Genomic DNA, 21,307 nt, shown 5'->3' on the forward strand with positions numbered 1-21,307 from the left:
AAACTTACGATTATAAACCAAACTAAAAGTTCTTGCGCATGAGCATGGACTTAGCAGACATTGGTGATACGCTAGTATGATGAATCAGTATCGACTGTAGTGACTGGCTAGATTGTATGACTACTACATTAGCGCTGCATATTCGATTGGATACAGTCAAAAATAGTGACTCCAATGGCGCTCGTGTTGTCAGTAGCTCCATTTCCCCTGAAGACTCCACATCTGTGGCGAAACATGTTGGGGGAGCTGTAATCCAGATTTTAGTTTAGGTGCAGCTGTAACTCAGTGTCTGGGCTTGGTGTAACTGCAGACACTTTGCACAAGACACATAAGCGGCAGGGTGCCGTACTAGAGCATACACCAAAAAGTTAAGTCTGGGAGTGAGAAACAATCTGACCAGACATGCTGCTTCCCTGAATTTGTGACCCATATAGATACGGATTTAAGATCCTGGCTAATAGAATAAATAGCTGGAAAGTGGAGATTGAAAAAAATCAGTTGGAATATCTATTATGAAGATGATAGTCGCATTCTGATAGGCAGAATATATAGGTGAAGTAACCTATATTCCTAGCCACAAAGTTCACCAGCACCTCTATATTTAAAACTTTTATTTTTCCCAATTTATATTAGTCTTAATAAAAATAAATAAATGTTAGGTTTTAAATGACCAGAAACTGGAATCCATATCCATTAGCCTGAGGCTATCTGAACCTGAATATTTATCTCCCGGGTCCAAAGGGTCCTTGAAACTCTGGTAGACACAGAACGAATGTACTCTGCTGTACATAGAATTGTGTGTCTTATTCACTCACTAAATCATCACACTGTACTAATCTGTGTGGGAAAAGTGACAGTTCACTGTGCAGACTGCACACAAATACTATGTCCAGAACAGAGTGCATGTTGTGACCACTTTTGAGCTGTTAGTAATGAGATCTATATCCTGCTTATAACACCATGGTTCTGATTGTAGATTGCTGGACTAACGTTATCAGCAGAAATATCTATTGCGTCTATAAGTAATGGACTGTTTACAGAATGAAAAGTGAGAAATGGATCTGCTGATTACAAGCTGTAGCATACTGTAAGACTCACCATGTTGTGGATTGGAATGACATCTTACTACCAAGTTACTTGCAAGTCCAGCAGCCTATATGTATGTGGCTGATAGCTGTGCTATCTAACAGGATGTGGGGCGGGGCTTTGTTATCTCAGAGAAGGGAGGGGGAGCAGAGCTGTGCTGGTGCATGTGAAATCAACAGACAGGGGAGTGGCCATGTGACCAGTGCTGAGGGAAGGCCCACAGAGCCTCACAGGAGATGACAACAGTGAGTAAAAATCATAGAAGAGCATTTCTGAGTGCATGCGAAGCAAAGCTGATACCGGTAAACAAACAAGTGCAATGTTATTATGTGCTGCATTACAGTAAGATATGGGTTTATTCATTTTTCATGCACAATGGTGTCCATAGCCTTTAAGCATGGCACACTACAGTAATAGGATAGTGAGCTGTGGCTAGTTTTAGACAAGTGTGTTCACTCCGGAAAACATGTTCCATGTGTGATAGTTATTTCCTGGCCAGAAAGCTGCTCTTATGACACAGACTTATAGCATTGTATTAATTTATAATGCTATTTTCTTCTGCCCGACCTCTGCTGCAATTAACTATTCTTTATGTGAGTACAATTAGTTACAGTGGAAATTGGGCAGGAACCCACAACATTAAAATAACTTTAATGCTAGTGAGTCTGTCACAAGAGCAGCATTCACGTTAGTAAATAACACTCACAAATGGAGCACGTTTTCAAGAAAGAACTCGCCTATCTGAAAGTAGCCTTACATTGAAAGACAATGTTTTAGGACCCCCTTTGCCATTGTAACCCATCTAAGGAATTAATTGGCTGGGATCAGAGCTTTCTCTGATCACAGGCATTACAGCAGGAGCATTAATTGTCTCTAGGTTGACACGTGCTATTGTAACACTAACATTTAACATTTATTACGTGTCCTTAAAATAACTAGAACTAACTTGATTGAAGTTAAAATTATCAGCTGTGCCTGCCCTGTCACTGTTAATGATACATATTTAGTCTGAATATTATTGTGAGAGCTCTAGGGGGCAATCTTGTCTTTTGACTGCCTAGCTATCTAAATTGTTTCCACTTATGGCATCTGTCGTGCTCTATTGGATGCACACTGTTTATTTTCACAGTGTGCTGCCTACTGATAGCGGATGCCCTCCTAGTGTTCACTTAACTGTTTATAAATGTTTCTAAATTTCTTGCGTGGCCTGGCACTTGCAGGCTAAAACACACATCTATCACTCTCTTCCCCCCGACATGTTTCGCCAAGCACTTGGCGTCTTCAGGGGTATGGGCAGTGGAGTGTGTTGGGGGTGGGACCAGGCTTTTAAAACCTCCCTGCATGCGTAACAGTTGCACTAACCAATGTGTGTCTCTTTTACTGTTGAGCAGACCATTCGGCCAATCCATGTATGTTTCTCAGAGGATACTTGGTCAGTAGCTCCTCCCACTTAGCTGTTAGCCAGTGAGCATTCCGCTGCGCCGTTTATGTTTGCGCTAAGACTTAGTGCCGATCACGATTGTCATTGATTACTGCGCATGTCTGGGCACTTATTCACTGATTTCATATTTATTCATGTATGTGCACATGCGTCCGCTCATTGTGATGAAGAGGTTTGTGTGACGGCCGATTACGTCTCATCCGTGTGCATGTCATGTGACTTTGTGTTTTTCTCATGCCGGACGTGAGATGTACTGCGTCTGCTCAGGGTGATATAGCAGGCTAGCATGATCTTCTATTGCGCATGCTCTAGGACTTCGTCGCTAGAAGATGTTCTGTAGTCTCTGCTGCGCATGTCAGGGCACTTAGGCTTATCGGGCCCTTAATGTCAGAGCTCTGCCTGCTTTCTTCTGATGGATTTGATGCGATTATCTCCTCCAGCGCATGTTTCAGATTTCACTACTCATGATTAGTTAGTACTGTGGACTGGTAGGACCAGCAGAATTTTTAATGACCCCAAGAACCAATAACAAAGTTCCCACTCCCTCAAAAGGAGGGAACTACCCCCCAGCCACCGTGTTTTCAGCAAGCATACGTACTTAGGGTGGGAAATTTGTGTGCTGCTGTTAGGACTAAGGGAAAACAAATTATCGTTAGAAATTTACGATTCCCTTACGTCCTACCAGCAGCACAGACAGGGAGATAACAAGAAGAAACCCCTAGGTAGGGCCTTCCTGCCTAGCAGAATTAAGAATAGTCTGCCCAAAGGCCGAAAACTCTGCAAACTTAGCACCAACTCTGTAGTGCGAGATAAAGGTTGATTCAGAGCTCCAGGAAGCCGATTTACAGATCAACTCTAAGGGAAGATGATTTCTTTCTGCCACAGAGGTTGAAACGGCCCTAGTAGAATGGACCCTAACAAACTCCGGAGGGTCCAAAGATTGAGACAGAAAGGACTCTCTAATGGCTTCTCTGATCCAGCGACTAATGGAAACTTTAGACGCTTTGCGGCCTTTACATTTACCGGCAAACAGGATGAAGAGATTCTCATTAATCCTGAACTCCTTGGACCTATCCACATAGGTCTGGAGGCATCTCGATATGTCCAGAGAATGTCTGACAGGCACATCGGAGGAGGCGGAAGAAAATAAAACTGGTAAAGAAATTACCTGGTTAATATTCTGAAAAGATAAAACCTTAGGTCTGAAATAGGGTAAGAATCTTAAGAGGACTCAGTCCTGCAAAAAGGTGATATATGGATGCAGAGCCGAGAAGGCTTGTAACTCCGAAACCCTCTTAGCTGAGGTCACAGCTAGCAAAAAAAACAGTGACAAACTTGAAACCGACCTCCTCCAATGGCTCAAAGGGAGGAGATGCTAACCCATTGAGCACTACTGAAAAGTCCCACTGAGAAATAGGTCTCAGTATTGTAGGCGTCAATCTCTCGGCTCCTTTAAGAAAGCATTTGTTTAGAAAGGCTGAGATGGCAAAAACCTGAACCTTCAAAGTGGCCGGAGCAAGGTCCTTGTCTAGTCCATCCTGAAGGAACTATAGTATGGCGGAAAGGGGCGGATCTGCAGACGCCACCTGGTTGGAATCACACCAAGAGGTGAAGATTCTCATCACTCTGGAGTAGGCCTTCTTAGTGGACTCTGCTCTTGAATGTGATAACGTTCTCAGGACCGCCTCAGAGAGTCCTTCTACTCTGGGAAGGGACTGATCAACCTCCAGGCTGTCAGGTTGAATCTGTGCAGATCTGGGCAGAGATGTGTGTCCCACAACACCAGGGTCTTCTCCGGGGGGAGTCTCCAGTATTGTCCCAGACTCATCTGAATGAGCTGGGTAAACCAGGATCTCGTGGGCCAGAACGGAATGATGGCTATTACCAAGACCCGATCCTGACGGATTTTCATCAATACCCTCGGAATCATGGAAAAATGAGGGAAGATGTAAGCCAGTCCGAACCTCCATGGTATCGACAGAGCATCTATCGTCAGGGGGTTGTCCTCCCTGTATAGAGAACAGAACCTCTGTACCTTGGTGTTGAACCTGGTTGCCATGAGATCCACCTCCGGTAATCCCCATCTGAGGACTATCTGCTTAAAGATCTCCGGATGCAAAGACCACTCCATAGTCTGTAATCCGTGACTTAGACAATCTGCAATCATGTTGAGGGACCCTCGAATGTGGGTGGCAGATAGATGGGATAGGTTCAACTCTGCCCACCGTAGAATTACCCCGATCTCTGAAAGAAGGTGTAGGGATCTTGTACCCCCTCTTTGTTTATGTAAAGAATTGCAGTCATATTGTCTGACTGTACTCTCACCGCTTTGCCCCAGATCTGAGGGCCGAAGTGAAGGAGGGCTAGCCGTATAGCTTGCATCTTGCGGAGATTGGAGGAGAGACGCCGCTCCACGGGAGACCAAGTTCCCCGAACTGTGGAACCGTCTAGATGAGCGCCCCAGCCTACTAGGGACGTGTCTGTAGTCAATATGAGCCAAGATGGTTGGGTCATAGACTTCCCTACAGGGAGATGGAACCACCATCTCAGGGAATTCCGAGTTTGGGAGAATAGAGAGTATAGGGAATCTAGCCCCGTGGGGCTGCCGTCCCACCTGTTCAAAACTTCTGTTTGAAGAGGGCAGATTTGCCATAATGCCCAAGGGACTGTGTCCGAAGCCGCTGACATGAGCCCCAGCTCAGAGTCCGAATGGATACTCGTTGTGGATAAGAACCCAGGGTTCCGCAATCTCTTGGGTCCAAACCTCCTTGAAATGGGAAAGACGCCCCCCCCACGGGGATCTGGGGAGGGGGTACGGGAAAAGCCAGAGGTGTAACGGCAGGAACAGCAGGGGGAAACCAAGAGCCTCTGGGAGGCCCGTAGTCAGGAGGGATTGGCCTTCTTAGTGGGTCTGAGAGGGCGCCTCAAAGATCTTCGCTGCCCCCCCAGTTTCTACGGGAAGTAGACTGCTGGCCCTGTCTGCCCCCCCCCCCCCGATGCTGTCTGGAGCGTCCTCGAAAGGGCTGTTGAGGAAGACTCTTGCCCTTTTCATCGGAGAGGCCCTCCATGATTTTGTCCAGCTTGGAACCGAAAAGCCGGTCCGGCTCAAACGGAAGCCCACACAAATTCTATTTTGAGTCATTATCTGCTTTCCAAGGTTTCAGCCATAACGGTCTACAAGCTGTAGAGACTAAGCCCATGGTCTTGGCTGCGAGCTTTGGCTGAACTAGCGTAGTATCACATAGAAAGTCCATCGCCAGATTCACCCTTTTAAAGGCAGCCAGTATGTCATCACGGGATGCACTCTGATCCACGTCGGTCTGGATCTGATTCAGCTTATTCCTCAAAATGGACGACACTTCGGATGCCGCTATGCTGAAGCTGCTGCGACTGAATAGCCTCTTCTTAGTGTGCAATCCGCCCTTCTATCAAGAGGGTCTTGCAGACTCGACCCATCATCTGCAGGCACCAGAGTGCGTCTAGACAATTTGGCTATGGCCATGTCAACCCTGGAAATGGAACCCCCACGATTCCACCAAGGGTTTCGTCATCGGGAAATTCATCCTGAATTTGCGAGTCAAGACTGGTCCTTTCTCCGTTTTTTTCCATTCAGTACGCATGACTGAACGGAGGGTCTCATTCGCCTTAAAAACACGCTGTGCCCGACCGGCGGGATCGGAGGACTCCCCAACGTCAACATCCTGGTCATCTGACCTGATGGACTTCAAAAGTTTTTGAGTTTTTTCTGGAGGGAAAAACATGAGGTTAATTGCTCTTCGTCAGAGGATGATGAACCCACAGAAAAGACAGCGGGTCTCTCGCTTGGTGCGGTGACCTCCATAGGGGTTTGGGAGGGTCCCGGCAACCTCTCATTCAACAGCTTGATTACCCCCTTGATTGAGTCATCCACATAACACCTAGCCCACTGATACATTTCCTGCATCTTGGGCTCAGTAGTGGTCCGGGAACGGCAGCTTTCACATCTTGAATACGGGCAGTTGACATCCAGGGGGGTATTACACTCAAAACAGGCCAAGTGCTTGCGTTTGGCGGTGGATTTCTTGCAGAGAAGACATGACTGCGAAAAAAAAAGAGTAGGATTAAAATCTTATTCAGCAATAAGAAAACAATACACCACCTTAAGAATAAGACCACCAAACTGGAACGAAGCTCCGAAGTTTCAGTATCACAAGGAGAACTAGAAAATTCTCTCTCAGTGCAATTGGGCTCTGGAGGCTTGCTTAAATAGCTGCGCAACCAGAGACTGAGTAAAGGCAACAGAGGGCTTATAAGGTGGCGTAAAGGCCACCCTAGGGTGGAACTATTGCTGGCCAATGAACCACAGTTAATGCAGCTGCCTGCTTTCCCTCCTATTTTTTATTTTATTTTTCCCCGGGGATGTCATTCCCCATTGAAACAGGGGATTTAATAATATCCCTGCCTAAACAGAAAATATATATCCAAAAGAAAATGAAAAAGGTCATCTAATCCCCCCCCCCCCTTACTAGCAGTTAGCGGAGGAGCCACACCGAAGTGACGTCGCTGGTGACGTCATCCAGGAAAGGCGGCGGCGAGTGTCCCGGAATCCTTCAGCTGGCGCCCGCAACAAGAGAGCGACTGGAGATCCCCTGGACAGGCAAAGATAAAGCAGGTTAGAGATAAGAAAACCTGCTAGAGAGGGCACCCCTCGCATGCCAGACAGGAGGAGGGGGGGGGGTGATAGAAGAAAAGGGCAATCGCAAAGCTCTAAAGATAAATAAATGCGAAGGGAAAGATATATGCCATATCCCCCCAATTCTTTGCTCCCCCAAACAAAAAGAAAAAAGGGGGAAGCTACACGCCAGTCCACCTGTCCAAAAGGACAGAAAAAAACACGGTAGTTCGATCCTTTTGAGGGAGTGGAAACTTTGTTATTGGTTCTTGGGCTCATTAAAAATTCTGCCGGTCCTACCAGTCCACAGGGGGAAGTTAACCCCGTCTGTGCTGCTGATAGGACGTAAGGGAATATGGTCTTCCTGGGATCCACTACTCTAGAATTGTGTTGAATATTCTCAGGCAGTCTTTGAAAAGTTTACTTTAAACATGCAGGAAATGCACTTCTATGCTAAAGTAGTCCCTTCTTCAAGATAATTATTTGCAAAATAATATAATAAACTGTAGTATTGTTGAAAAGATATATACCTCCTCTATTGTGTAAATGATTCAGAGTAATTACAGTCCAAGGGTTGAATTGAGAGATCAATTTGAACAAACAATAAACGTACTTCATCCACTCACAGCATGGAGATAGATTACCAGAATCCATTTATCATCAAGTCTATCCTGAAATGAACTTCTCTTTAATATCTCTGGTCTTTTGTTAAGGCTTTATCAATATCTCTATTTTATAGCCTCTGCCACAAACACTTTTTCATTTCCTCCTGGATTTGTATAAGGTCTTGTCTATCAGCTGCCATCTACAGAGAGCTGGAAGTGCAGAGTACAAGACCAAATGCCATTTTGGAAGGTTATAAACTCAAAGTCAGTAGAAACCAGAGATTAATCCTTAAAGGAGTTGTCCAATTTTTTTTATTATTATTTTAAAGAGACCATGTAACCAAAATGTATATTTTTTTAATTATGGTAAAAATAAGCACAGACCATTAATAGAAAAAAAAAAAATGAAATTAAATACTTATAATTATAGCAATTCTTACCTGACTCCCTTGTGAAGAGTTGCCGCCGAAGTTCCCGGCAAATCTGACTGACCAATTGCAGCATTTTTAGCCTGTTTGGCGGCAGGTTCAAATGTAAAAGTGCAGCTCCAATCTCCTCATCCTGCCGGAAAGAAGCTGCCACTCTATGTACCCCTGCAGCTCCCCAGTGTGTCCTTGAAGCTACTCAATGTTCTTCTGCAGTGCCCTTTAGGTTATACATGTAGGATGGCTGCGTGGCCTGCTGCAACAGCCAACATCGGGGCTGGCACAGAAGGCAGCCATTTAACGCCTTCCATGCTGCGGCCCGTAGTGACCACTGTATGGAAGGTGTTAACAGAGGGAGGGATCTCCGATCAGACTACTGCTCTACTGTGGCAGAATTTCAATGGTTAAGTGGTTAACCCCTTCCTGACCAGTCCCACAGTAGAGATATGGCAGTATCTGCACCCACCTGATCAGTGGCACAGACACGGCTGTCAATGATAACCCAGACCATGCTGTATATGCTGGCATCAGTGAATAGACCGTTGTCAGGGTATTAACCCCTTGAATTCCTCTGTAAAAGTTGTCCATGACATATATGGATTTTCCAGCTCCCTGTCCCCATCGGGTCCCCATACTGCAGTGTCTGAGAAGGCCTATGAGATAGAATCCCTAGGCTTGGTCTCATAGGCAGGCTGTCAGTGTATTACAGTATAATACACTAACAACCAATGCATTACAATACAGGATGCATATTTGTAATGCATTGTTGAGTGGACAAAAAAAAATTGTTTTCCATAATAAAAACAATAAACTTTCAATTAAAAAAAAACCTTTTCTATAATAAACACGCACACATAAAGTTGTAAAAATAAAAAAATAAAATTAAAAACATGCATATTAGGTATTGCCACATCCGCATTTCCTAAAATGGCTGCTGCATGTGTAAGGACATGGAGAAAAGAACTCTGGGAAGGAAGGATCACTCATAATGCCATGCATACAGCCAATCAGCAGCCAGCCAGCCCTGTGATGTCATAGCCCTATAAATAGCGGCAGCCATCTTAGATTCTGCCATTTGCCATTTACTTAGTGCAGGGAGAGACGTCTGCAGGCGCTAGGGACAGTGATAGGAAATACTTCATTGTGGTGAAAAAACGATTTATAAGTGCTGGGGAAGGATAGGAATGAATCATTCCACAGCATTTATGTAGAACAGGGTTCAGTAGGGGAGGTTACAGACTGGGTAATAGACAATCCTGTTACCCCTTGCTGCACTGACTGGGGATCAAAATTGCCATTATACAGCTCTGTCATTCCAGCGCACCATTCTTGTTATTGGGGTGCAAGTGCTGTTTGATACAGTCATTAACAAGGTTTATTACAAGGAAATATTTCTGCAGTATGTCTTATTTGCACTTGTGTGGTGCATTTATATTTTGTAAAGCCCTTTTTGCCCTGTATTAGTGGCAAAATAATATTTGTGTGCTCGGCCGAGCACGCGAGTATAATGGAAGTCAATGGGAGACAACCAGGCACCCCCTGCACTGAAGAGGGGAGGGTGCCTGGTCCATTGGAAAAGGTCAGAAAGTGACAGAAACACCACTGAAATGGATCGGGAACATCATGGAGACGATGTCTGGATGCATCTTGGACTCCCAGGTCGCTGCTGAATTATACACCGCTTTTACAGACTGACAAAAATATGCACAAAACCCCCCAAAAAAATCAATTTTACAGGATAGATTGTTAGGAAACATTCTTTCCTGTATATTCAATTGTATATAAAGTGCAAGTGCTGCAATTAAATTACAAGCAAGAGGCTCTCCGAAACAGCCTGTATATCACATAAAGCAGGGCCTCCTACACTAATAAAGCCTATGCACTAAGTGAAAGGGCTGCCAAAATTTACATGGAAAATGCACTCCAAAACACCATTTGTTACAAATAAAGGAGGGCATCATACACACCCTTGAAAAATTGAAAGATTAATGGCCTACTGGTGACCCTCAAAAACATGACCTACCATGGTGATCACAGGTAACAGGGAATCAGGGTTCGATGCCGGATAGGTAGCTTGAGAAAAGGATACCACATCCAAGGGAGGTCAATGGCTGAAATCTGATTGGCTGGAGAGGGTGGGTCAAGTTATAAAAGCAGAAAAATCCAAGGAAGGCAGCAGGTGTGCGGCAATTACAGACTCCCGACTTGGGGAGGTAGTGACGATAAATAACAATACAGGACTCTTAAGAGTAATACAAAATTACAGGGAATGTCACTGCAGTATTTTGGATAAGGAAATGTTATACAGGAGAGGCCCTGCTACCGCTTTGTTGACTCTATCAATTTTCAATGTTCTTTTATGTGCCTACCATGGTGATCACAGATAACGGGGAATCATAGTTCGATTTCGGAGAGGGAGCCTGATAAACGGCTACTACTTCAAAGCAAGGCAGCTTGAGTTGCGGGCCTGCATGTGAGCTGACCTTGTACAAGATTTAAGTCGCGGGCCTGCATGTGAGCTGAACCAGTAAAAGATAGGAGCTGAGGTGGAACTGACAAACCCAACTTGAATTTGATGGCTGCATTAATCTGCAGGTGACGGTGATACAGCTCCACAGATTGTTTCCATTTGCATCTTTTTAAGCAATCTGTGGCGTCAGTCTTTTATCCAGACTCAGTCATTGGGCCACTATGTGGCCTCCTCATGCTGCCATCTGCACACCATGTCACCTTGCCACTCATTTTTATCACAATGCTGCTGCTGATACTGCTTAAAAGGCCTTAAACTGATCACCAGGCCCACAATTTAATTAAGGGTTTGGAATTGATAAACCCAACTTGCTTTTGTGGGCTACATCAGTGGCATAGCTAGAATTGGCTGGGCCCCACAGCAAATTGAATGGGGCTGCATCCCAAAGAAATTTTCAAGCAACCCTTTCCTTTCATGCCACCCCCATTACTGTGGCTAGTAAAGATCGCTCTCTCAGACCAGGGCCGGCTGCTGTTCTATCAGTTTTATACACGGTCTATACTGTCACTGTATATAATTTAATTGTGTAATACTGTTGAGGGGGCCCTGACCAAATCCTTTAGTCCTCCTCCTCCTGGATGGGCCCCTTCTGGGTCAAGCCCCCAAAGCTACAGCTTCCCCTATAGCTACAGCCCTGGTCTGCATTAATCTGCAGGTGACGGTGATACAGCTCCAAAGATTGATTCCATCTGCATCTTTCTAAACAATCTGTGGCCTCAGTCTTTTATCCAGACTATGTGGCTACCTCATGCTACCATCTCCACACCATGTCACCTTGCCACTCATTTTTATCATCATGCTGCTGCTGCTTAAAAGGCCATAAACTGATCCCTGGGCACACAATCTAATGAAGGTTTTACACACAAAACCAAAAGAAAAAAACAGATTTTATTGGAAAAAAACATTCTTTCCTGTATATTTACTTGTATATAAAGTGCAGTTCCTGCCAAAAATTACAATGAAGAGGCATTCCGATACAACATGTATATCACATAAAGGAGGGCCTCATTCACATTGAGTTGCGGGCCTGCAGGTGAGCTGACCAAGTAAAAGATTTTAGGTGTGGACCTGCTGGTGAGCTGACCCTGTAAAACATTATATGTGATGTCCTGCTGCTAAGGCTACTTTCACACTTGCGCTTGATCAGATCCGTTCTGAACGGATCCGATCATATTAATGCAGACGGAGGCTCCGTTCAGTACGGATCCGTCTGCATTAATAACTTAGAAAAATTTCTAAGTGCGCAAGATGCCTGAGCGGATCTGTTCAGACTTTCAATGTAAAGTCAATGGGGGACGGATCCGCTTGAAGATTAAGCCATATGGTGTCATCTTCAAGCGGATCCGTTCCCATTGACTTACATTGTAAGTCTGAACGGATCCGCTCGCCTCCGCACGGCCAGGCGGACAGCTGAACGCTGCAAGCAGCGTTCAGCTGTCCGCCTGTCCGTGCGGAGGCGAGCGGAGCGGAGGCTGAACGCCGCCAGACTGATGCAGTCTGAGCGGATCCGCTCCATTCAGACTGCATCAGGGCTGGACGGAGGCGTTCGGGTCCGCTCGTGAGCTCCTTCAAACGGAGCTCACGAGCGGACCGACAAACGCTAGTGTGAAAGTAGCCTAAGCTGACCCTTTAAAAAATTAGGGGAGAAGCCCTGCTGCTGAACTGACCCTCTGAAACATTATGAGCAAGAGCCTGCTGCTGAACTGACCCTTTTGGAACATTATGGGTGAGGGCCTGCTGCTGAACTGACCTTGTAAAACATTATGGGTGAGGGCCTGCTGCAGTACTGACCCTCTAAAATATTATGGGCGAGGGCCTGCTGCTGAACTGAACCTCTAAAACATTATGGGCGAGGGCCTGCTGCTGAACTGACCCTCTAAAACATTATGGATGAGGGGCTGCTGCTGAGCTGATCCTGTAAAACATTAGGAGAGAGGGCCTACTGCTGAGCTGACTGTCTAAAACATTAGGGGTGAGGGCCTGCTGCTGAGCTGACCCTCTAAAATATTAGGGGCAAGGGCCTGCTGCTGAGCTGATCCTCTAAAACATTATGGGTGAGGGCCTGCAGTTGAGCTGACCCTATTTAAAAAAATGGAGTCAAGGGAATATAGACAATCTAGATGAGGAGGACGAGAAAACAAGATTCAACCACATACTCTTTTTTTTGTGGTGGAAAAGGTGCATGGGAATACACTACAGTAGATTGAGTACATTATAAATGATAGATTGAAATTGCCTTTATGTTTATCATCAGCTCAGCTCTCCTCTGGTGGAGTTGAGAAGTCAAGGGCAATCCAGGCCTTGTTCATTTTTATCTGACTCAACATGTCAGCATTGCTAGAGGACAAGCGGATATGCTTATCTGTTATAATGCCACCAACAGCACTAAATAGACACTCAGACAAAACGCTGGTGGCAGGGCAGGCCAGCACCTCCAAGGCGTAGAGCGCAAGTTCGTGCCACATGTCCAGCATAGACACCCAGTAGTTGTAAGACACTGAGGGATCATTTAGGATGCTGACACAGTCTGCTATGTATTCCCTCACCATCTTCCAAAACGTTTTCCTCCTTGTACCACTAGGCCGCACTTCAGGGTGAGATTGCTGGCGGGGTGTCATGAAAGTGTCCCATGCCTTGGAGAGTGTTGCCCTGACTTTGTTGGAACTGCTGTCTGTTGCCCTTGTCTCCCATCCGCGGTTGCCTAAGGAAGTACAGACTCTGCCGCCGTAGTTGTTAGATGGAAAATTTTGGAGCAATTTTCCAACAATCTTCTGGTATTGCACCATTTTGCTCTTCCTCTCCACCACAGGAATGAGAGATGAGAAGTTCTCTTTGAAGCGGGGGTCGAGAAGGGTGAACACCCAGTAATCCGTGTTATCTAAAATGCGCATAACGCAAGGGTCGCTAAGGGCAGCCTAACATGAAGTCAGCCATGTGTGCCAGAGTAACAACAGGCAAGACGTCTATGTCGACATCAGGATAACTCTCCATCTCCTCATCCTCCTCCGCCTCTTCTTCCCATCCACGCTTGACAGATGGAATTAAAGTTCCATGGGTACTACCCTCTGAAGCAGAGGCAACTTTCTCCAGCTCCTCCTCCTCCTCTTCATTGTCCAATTGGCGCTGAGAAGAAGAACTGAGGGTGGGCTGGCTATCACCCTGTGTAATGTCCTCCCCCATTTCCTCGACTGCCACATTCAGAGCGTTGTCCTTAATTGTGAGTAGCGATCGTTTGAGTAGACACAGCAGTGGGATGGTTAAGCTGATAATATTGTTATTGCCACTAACCATCTGTGTGGATTCATCAAAGTTATTTAAAACCTCACAGAGGTCTGACATCAATGCCCACTCCTCGCTTGTAAATAGTGGCAGTTGACTCGAAAGGCAACGACCATGTTGCAGCTGGTATTCCACATCTTCCCTCTGCTCCTCACAAAGCCTGGCCAACATGTGGAATGTAAAGTTCCAGTGCATGCTCATGTCGCACAACAGTCGGTGAGCTGGAAGTCGCAAGCGCTGCTGCAGCGTTGACAGACCGGCTAAAGCTGTGGACGACTTGCGGAAATGGGGACACACGCGGCACGCCTTCTCTAGTAGCTCTGGCAAATTGGGGTAGGTTTTGATAAACCGCTGAACCACTAAGTTTAAGACGTGGGCTGCGTATGGGATGTGTGTCAGGTTTCTGAGCTCCAAAGCGACCACCAAGTTACGGACACTGTCAGACACAACCATGCCTGGTTGTAGGTTAAGTGGTCAGAGCAACAGCTCAGTTTGGTCCCTTGTACCCTGCCAAGGCTCTGCGGCGGTGCGCTGTTTGTTTCCTACACAGATCAACTTCAGCACGGCCTATAGACGCTTACCCACAGCAGTGATACACTGCTTTCAGCTATCGACTGATGGCTGACTGCTGCTGGAGGTGGAAGTGGAGGAGGAGGCGGCGGAGGAGGAGATGTGGGGGTCAGAGCCAGTAATATAGCTGCTGGTGGAGACCCTGATGGATGTAGGGCCCGCAATCCTGGGCGTGGGTAGCACCTGTGCCAGCCCAGGGTACGACTCACTCCCGGCCTCTACAACATTCACCCAGTGTGCAGTCAGGGAAATGTAGCATCCCTGGCCACCAGCACTTGTCCATGTGTCCTTGGTTAAGTGGACCTTCCCAGTAACTGCGTTGGTCAGGGCACGGGTGATGTTCTGGGACACATGCTGGTGTAAGGTGGGCACGGAACACTGTGGAAAATAGTGGCGGCTGGGGACTGCGTACTGAGGGACGGCTGCCAACATCAGGCTGTGGAAGGCCTCAGTGTCCACAAGCCTAAATGGCAACATTTCAAGGGACAGTAATTTTGAAAGTTGCTCATTTAGTGCTATGGCCTGTGGGTGGGTGGGTGGATATTTGTTCTTGCGTTCAAATGACTGTGTTATGGACATTTGGATGCTGTGCTGGGACAGGAAAGTGGATGTTGTTGCTGATGGTTCAGGCGAAGGTCCAGGTGCAGGGCGAGGGGCATTGAGGCCTGTTCCTTTGACAGGGGATTGGCCAGCAGTGCGTAACACAGGGGAAGACCCACAGACCCAGATTGTGGACCCGGGCATTCGGCCCACTTGTAGGGGGGTTGGATGCCATGGGGCGGATCATGTTGGTGGTGGTGACGTTGCTAGTTTTCATGCCCCGGCTTATTTTGGTACGGCACAAGTTGCAAACTACCACTCTCTTGTCGTCTGCACTCCCCCCCCCCTCCCCCCCCCCTTCCTCCTTCCTTTTTATGATGTCAACACTTAATAATCACAGTATTTATGCACATCAACATTGCACCTTAAATATATAAGATAGAATGTTATTATACTACCTGTTATTAGTGCCATAAATATTGCCGCCATACATGAATTCATTTTAAACTAGATATTAAATAATAGTTAAAATTAAATATTAATTTTAAAGAAATCTGCAATAGTAATGGTGGCTGCAGAATATTACCCATGATTATTCCAGTTTTTACCATCATGAATTGTCTCTATCTCCAGGCTGATATATTGTAGAGTCTCTAAATATGGATTACGCCATTATAACAAATTTTTTCCAATGTGCTTCCCTAATATGTCTCATACCATTGTATCAGTCGCCAATTCAGGCACGCATTGTATCTGACGAGAGCGGCACAGTGCGCATGACGGTCCTGCGGCCAGCAGGCTTCCCTCTGTCTCCAAGGAGATCCGGCGCCGGTGACGTCAGCCCGTGCCGTACGCGACACGTGGCTGCCCTTGCTGCCGTCGGACTCAGGAGACGGGCGGAAGCAGTTACAGCAGCGGCCGGAAGTGACGTGTCATGCGCCAGCGCTGCCCTTCTCGTCATAGTCCGCACACGTGATTCTAAACGCCCCCATTCATTGGACAACATTCATTAATATAAACTGGTCATCTAGCCCCATTAATTCACTCCTCCTGAGGACGCAGAATGGCGAAACGTACGTCGGGGAGATCCAGAGCCTTTACCTGACCCCTCTAGACTGGTTCCACATTTCATCAAACGGTTAGTAGCTTCAGACTTCAGCTCCACAAATCAGCATAATGCTCACTGCTTAGGTGATAGTCTCTTTAACCACTTCAGCCCCGCTAGGTGAAACCCCCTTCATGACCAGAGCACTTTTTACACTCCGACACTACACTATTTTCACCGTTTATCGCTCGGTCATGCAACTTACCACCCAAATGAATTTTACCTCCTTTTCTTCTCACTAATGGAGCTTTCATTTGGTGGTATTTCATTGCTGCTGGCATTTTTACTTTTTTTGTTATTAATCAAAATGTAACGATTTTTTTGCAAAAAAATGACATTTTTCACTTTCAGCTGTAAAATTTTGCAAAAAAAACGACATCCATATATAAATTTTTCACCAAATTTATTGTTCTACATGTCTTTGATAAAAAAAAATGTTTGGGCAAAAAAAAAAATGGTTTGGGTAAAAGTTATAGCATTTACAAACTATGGTACAAAAATGTGAATTTCCGCTTTTTGAAACAGCTCTGACTTTCTGAGCACCTGCCATGTTTCCTGAGGTTCTACAATGCCCAAACAGTATAACTACCCCACAAATGACCCCATTTCGGAAAGTAGACACCCTAAGGTATTCGCTGATGGGCATAGTGAGTTCATAGAACTTTTTATTTTTTGTCACAAGTTAGCGGAAAATGATGATTATTTTTTTTTTTTTTTCTTACAAAGTCTCATATTCCACTAACTTGCGACAAAAAAATAAAAATTTTAGGAACTCACCATGCCCCTCACAGAATACCTTGGGGTGTCTTCTTTCCAAAATGGGGTCACTTGTGGGGTAGTTATACTGCCCTGGCAATTTAGGGGCCCAAATGTGTGAGAAGTACCTTGCAATCAAAATGTGTAAAAAATGACCGGTGAAATCCAAAAGGTGCACTTTGGAATATGCGCCCCTTTGCCCACCTTGGCAGCAAAAAAGTGTGACACATCTGGTATCGCCGTACTCAGGAGAAGTTGGGGAATGTGTTTTGGGGTGTCATTTTACATATACCCATGCTGGGTGAGAAAAATATCTTGGTCAAATGCCAACTTTGTATAAAAAAATGGGAAAAGTTGTCTTTTGCCAAGATATTTCTCTCATCCAGCATGGGTATATGTAAAATGACCCCCCAAAACACATTCCCCAACTTCTCCTGAGTACGGCGATACCAGATGTGTCACACTTTTTTGCAGCCAAGGTGGGCAAAGGGGCACATATTCCAAAGTGCACCTTTCAGATTTTGCAGGCCATTTTTTACACATTTTGATTGCAAGGTACTTCTCACACATTTGGGCCCCTAAATTGCCAGGGCAGTATAACTACCCCACAAGTGACCCCATTTTGGAAAGAAGACACCCCAAGGTATTCCGTGAGGGGCATGGCGAGTTCCTAGAATTTTTTATTTTTTGTCACAAGTTAGCGGAAAATGATGATTTTTTTTTTTTTCTCTTTTTTCCTTACAAAGTCTCATATTCCACTAACTTGCGACAAAAAATAAAAAATTCTAGGAACTCGCCGTGCCCCTCACGGAATACCTTGGGGTGTCTTCTTTCCAAAATGGGGTCACTTGTGGCGTAGTTATACTGCCCTGGCAATTTAGGGGCCCATATGTGTGAGAAGTACTTTGCAATCAAAATCTGTAAAAAATGACCGGTGAAATCCGAAAGGTGCACTTTGGAATATGTGCCCCTTTGCCCACCTTGGCATCAAAATAGTGTCTCACATCTGGTATCGACGTACTCAGGAGAAGTTGGGGAATGTGTTTTGGGCTGTCATTTTACATATACCCATGCTGGGTGAGAGAAATATCTTGGCAAAAGACAACTTTTCCCATTTTTTTATACAAAGTTGGCATTTGACCAAGATATTTTTCTCACCCAGCATGGGTATATGTAAAATGACACCCCAAAACACATTGCCCAACTTCTCCTGAGTACGGCGATACCAGATGTGTCACACTTTTTTGCTGCCAAGGTGGGCAAAGGGGCACATATTCCAAAGTGCACCTTTCGGATTTTGCAGGGCATTTTTTACACATTTTGATTGCAAAGTTCTTCTCACACATTTGGGCCCCTAAATTGCCAGGGCAGTATAACTACCCCACAAGTGACCCCATTTTGGAAAGAAGACACCCCAAGGTATTCCGTGAGGGGCATGGCGAGTTCCTAGAATTTTTAATTTTTTGTCGCAAGTTAGTGGAATATGAGACTTTGTAAGGAAAAAAGAAAAAAAAAGAAAAATCATCATTTTCCGCTAAATTGTGACAAAAAATAAAAAATTCTAGGAACTCGCCGTGCCCCCCACGGAATACCTTGGGGTGTCTTCTTTCCAAAATGGGGTCACTTGTGGCATAGTTATACTGCCCTGGCAATTTAGGGGCCCAAATGTGTAAGAAGTACCTTGCAATCAAAATGTGTAAAAAATGGCCTGCGAAATCCGAAAGGTGCCCCTTTGCCCACCTTGGCTGCAAAAAAGTGTCACACATGTGGTATCGCCGTACTCAGGAGAAGTTGGGCAATGTGTTTTGGGGGGTCATTTTACATATACCCATGCTGGGTGAGAGAAATATCTTGGCAAAAGACAACTTTTCCCATTTTTTTATACAAAGTTGGCATTTGACCAAGATATTTTTCTCACCCAGCATGGGTATATGTAAAATGACACCCCAAAACACATTCCCCAACTTCTCCTGAGTACGGCGATACCACATGTGTGACACTTTTTTGCAGCCTAGATGCGCAAAGGGGCCCAAATTCCTTTTAGGAGGGCATTTTTAGACATTTGGATCCCAGACTTCTTCTCACGCTTTAGGGCCCCTAAAAATCCAGGGCAGTATAAATACCCCACATGTGACCCCACTTTGGAAAGAAGACACCCCAAGGTATTCAATGAGGGGCCTGGCGAGTTCCTAGAATTTTTTTTTTTTTGCATAAGTTAGCGGATATTGATTTTTTTTTGTTTTTTTTCTCACAAAGTCTCACTTTCCGCTAACTTAGGACAAAAATTTCAATCTTTCATGGACTCAATATGCCCCTCACGGAATACCTTGCGGTGTCTTCTTTCCGAAATGGGGTCACATGTGGGGTATTTATACTGCCCTGGCTTTTTAGGGGCCCTAAAGCGTGAGAAGAAGTCTGGAATATAAATGTCTAAAAATGTTTACGCATTTGGATTCCGTGAGGGGTATGGTGCGTCCATGTGAGATTTTATTTTTTGACACAAGTTAGTGGAATATGAGACTTTGTAAGAAAAAACAAAAACAAAAACAAACAAAAAATTTCCGCTAACTTGTGCCAAAAAAAAATGGCTGAATGGAGCCTCACCAGGGGGGGAGTGATCAATGACAGGGGGGTGATCAATGACAGGGGGGTGATCACCCATATAGACTCCCTGATCACCCCCCTGTCATTGATCACCCCCCCTGTAAGGCTCCATTCAGACACCCGCATGATTTTTTACGGATCCATGGATACATGGATCGGATCCACAGAACGCATGCGGACGTCTGAATGGAGCCTTACAGGGGGGTTATCAATGACAGGGGGTGATCAGGGTAATCAGGGTGATCACCCCCCTGTCACTGATCACCCCCCCTGTAAGGCTCCATTCAGACATCCGCATGATTTTTTACGGATCCATGGATACATGGATCGGATCCACAGAACGCATGCGGACGTCTGAATGGAGCCTTACAGGGGGGTTATCAATGACAGGGGGTGATCAGGGTAATCACCCCCCTGTCACTGATCACCCCCCCTGTAAGGCTCCATTCAGACATCCGCATGATTTTTTACGGATCCATGGATACATGGATCGGATCCACAAAACGCATGCGGATGTCTGAATGGAGCCTTACAGGGGGGTTATCAATGACAGGGGGTGATCAGGGTAATCAGGGTGATCACCCCCCTGTCACTGATCACCCCCCCTGTAAGGCTCCATTCAGACATCCGCATGATTTTTTACGGATCCATGGATACATGGATCGGATCCACAAAATGCATGCGGACGTCTGAATGGAGCCTTACAGGGGGGTTATCAATGACAGGGGGTGATCAGGGTAATCAGGGTGATCACCCCCCTGTCACTGATCACCCCCCCTGTAAGGCTCCATTCAGACGTCCGCATGATTTTTTACGGATCCATGGATACATGTATCGGATCCACAGAACGCATGCGGACGTCTGAATGGAGCCTTACAGGGGGGTTATCAATGACAGGGGGTGATCAGGGTAATCAGGGTGATCACCCCCCTGTCACTGATCACCCCCCCTGTAAGGCTCCATTCAGACATCCGCATGATTTTTTACGGATCCATGGATACATGGATCGGATCCACAAAACGCATGCGGACGTCTGAATGGAGCCTTACAGGGGGGTTATCAATGACAGGGGGTGATCAGGGTAATCACCCCCCTGTCACTGACCACCCCCCCTGTAAGGCTCCATTCAGACATCCGCATGATTTTTTACGGATCCATGGATACATGGATCGGATCCACAAAATGCATGCGGACGTCTGAATGGAGCCTTACAGGGGGGTTATCAATGACAGGGGGTGATCAGGGTAATCAGGGTGATCACCCCCCTGTCACTGACCACCCCCCCTGTAAGGCTCCATTCAGACATCCGCATGATTTTTTACGGATCCATGGATACATGGATCGGATCCACAAAATGCATGCGGACGTCTGAATGGAGCCTTACAGGGGGGTTATCAATGACAGGGGGTGATCAGGGTAATCAGGGTGATCACCCCCCTGTCACTGATCACCCCCCCTGTAAGGCTCCATTCAGACATCCGCATGATTTTTTACGGATCCATGGATACATGGATCGGATCCACAAAACGCATGCGGACGTCTGAATGGAGCCTTACAGGGGGGTTATCAATGACAGGGGGGTGATCAGGGAGTGTATATGGGTGATCACCCGCCTGTCATTGATCACCCCCTGTAAGGCTCCATTCAGACGTCCGCATGTGTTTTGCGGATCCGATCCATGTATCCATGGATCCGTAAAAATCATGCGGACGTCT

This window comes from Bufo gargarizans, chromosome 6 (genome assembly GCF_014858855.1).
Source record: "Bufo gargarizans isolate SCDJY-AF-19 chromosome 6, ASM1485885v1, whole genome shotgun sequence".
In the NCBI taxonomy this organism is placed as follows: Eukaryota; Metazoa; Chordata; class Amphibia; order Anura; family Bufonidae; genus Bufo; species Bufo gargarizans.